The sequence below is a fragment of the Hippopotamus amphibius genome, chromosome 4 (assembly GCF_030028045.1).
Source record: "Hippopotamus amphibius kiboko isolate mHipAmp2 chromosome 4, mHipAmp2.hap2, whole genome shotgun sequence".
Taxonomy (NCBI): Eukaryota; Metazoa; Chordata; class Mammalia; order Artiodactyla; family Hippopotamidae; genus Hippopotamus; species Hippopotamus amphibius.
Window position 1 is genome coordinate 172,391,916 of NC_080189.1, and position 2,147 is coordinate 172,394,062.

Here is a 2,147-nt window from a genome sequence, read left to right on the forward strand (position 1 = left end):
TGCACATCCACACACCACTCTGCCCCTGGATTGTTTTGAAGCAAATCCTGGTCATCATTTTAGTCCATCTAAATATACTTCCTAATATATCTCTAAAAGGTAATGACTCCTTTTTAACATAAGCAAAATGCCACATATCACCTAAAAATTAACAAAATATCCCTAATACTATCAGATTTCTAGTCAGTATTCAGATTTGCCCCAACTGTTTCATATATGGTTTCTTTTTTCAGTTGGCTTGCTTGAAACAGGTTCCAAGCAAAAGCTACATTCTGTATGTGGTTCATATATCTCTTGTCTCTTAATCTATGAGTTCTCTTTCCTTCTTTTCTTTTTCCTTCTAATTTATTTGTTGAAGAAACCAGTTCAGGTCATTTGCACAGTAGAACTGCTTGGATTTTAATCCATTCCTGAGTGTCTTCAGTAGTTTCCTATCTCCCATGTTTCCTGTAAACTAGAAATTACATCTCAAGCAGAGTCAGCTTCAATCATTTTGGCAAGAACACTTCATAAGTGAGGTTTTAGATTTGCATTGCATCACATTAATACCCCCATGTCTTTTTGTGTGACACTGAAATTGATCAGTGGTTGCAGGTGTTGTCAACCTGATCTAACCATTATAAAGTTCCCCAATAGCTTTTTCCCTAATTTTTTACTTTCATTCGTGACCGTTGCCTAGAATCATCATTTGGGGTTGCAAAATGGTGATGCTCTAGTTCTATTGCTCTTTTTGCATTTATTAGCTGGAACTATTGCATAAAGAAGAACTTTTCCTCATAAACTATTTGATTACCTTGAGATATAGTCCATACAGGAGAGACCCAAAAGATGCTCAATTCTTCCTCTTTATGTACCAGTTTTCAGAATAAGGAATTGGCTCCCAAGCATCTCCAAAGGATGGGGAACCCAACTGTGTTTGTTTGTTTTGTTTTGTTTTTTCTTGTGTCATTAACAGTTATGAATTTGGTTTTAGTTATTATTTTATTTCTTGGTGGGGGGAGGGGACTCTAGCCAGAAGATATAAGTGTACTATTTCCTTGTCTGTGTCTGCCAGAAGCCAGTGTTTATAAGTGAATCCTAGACCCATTCACTCTTTTTTAATTTAATAATTTATATTTATTTATTTATTTAGGCTGTGTTGTGTCTTCCTTGCTGCACGCAGGCTTTCTCTAGTTGTGGCAAGCAGGGGCTACTCTTCATTGCTTTGTGTGGGCTTCTCAATGCAGTGGTTTCTCTTGTTGCAGAGAATGGGTTCTAGGCACACAGGCCTTCATAGTTGTGGTGCGAGGGCTCAGCAGTTGTGGCTCCTGGGCTTAGTTGCTCCACGGCATGTGGGATCTTCCCAGACCAAGGATTGAACCCGTGTCCCCTGCATTGGCAGGTGGATGCTTAACCACTGTGCCACCAGGGAAGTCCCCATTCACTCTTTTTTTTTTTTTATCTTAACTTTTTTTTTTTGACTTGGATGAACATCATGATCTTTCATTTTATTCTGTTCAGATCGATAATTTCACCATTTAATGAGAGTTTTGTAAAAGTTTTTTTCCAAATAGTGATCCCATTAATATATATATCTTTTTTTTTGAGGTACACCAAAGTCAAAAATATGGAACATTTCACGAATTTGCGTGTCATCCTTGCACAGGGGCCATGCTCATCTTCTCTGTATCGTTCCAATTTTAGTATATGTGCTGCCGAAGCGAGCACCCCATTCACTCTTATATCTATAGATGCATCACTGGTTTCAGCCCCCTTTATAACAGAGGAGGAAACAGGACCAGAGTGGCCTGGCATTTGCCAAAGTAGTTCACTTGCTTAGCAGCAGAGTCCAGGTGAGATTCCAAGCCCATGCTGCTTTCCACCGTAAGATAACTAAGACAACTAAGCTGTTGAGATTGCTAAACATTGTGCTGCCAGGTGCAGAGTAACCACAATAGTCAATACATTCGTCTGGCAGATGAGGAAGCAAAATTTATACATCTTGAGGTTACATATAAGACTTCTCATGGTTTGGTCAATTTGTGCACCAAAAAAGAGATGCAAGCCAACTGTTAAATTGAAGGAGTTGAGTTTGGTTAGAAGAAAAATACTTTTCTATTTTGACACTAAAAATAATGTTTTCCTTACATTTTTAAGCAGAACACAAA

At 38.2% G+C, this 2,147-nt stretch overlaps 1 non-coding gene across 1 annotated transcript; it reads right to left on the bottom strand.

Moving 5' to 3' along the window:
* Positions 1–1,600: 1,600 nt before the first annotated feature.
* Positions 1,601–1,707, bottom strand: LOC130852900 (U6 spliceosomal RNA). The gene has a single exon (XR_009053600.1). It is a non-coding gene; the product is annotated as a U6 spliceosomal RNA (small nuclear RNA).
* Positions 1,708–2,147: the final 440 nt, after the last annotated feature.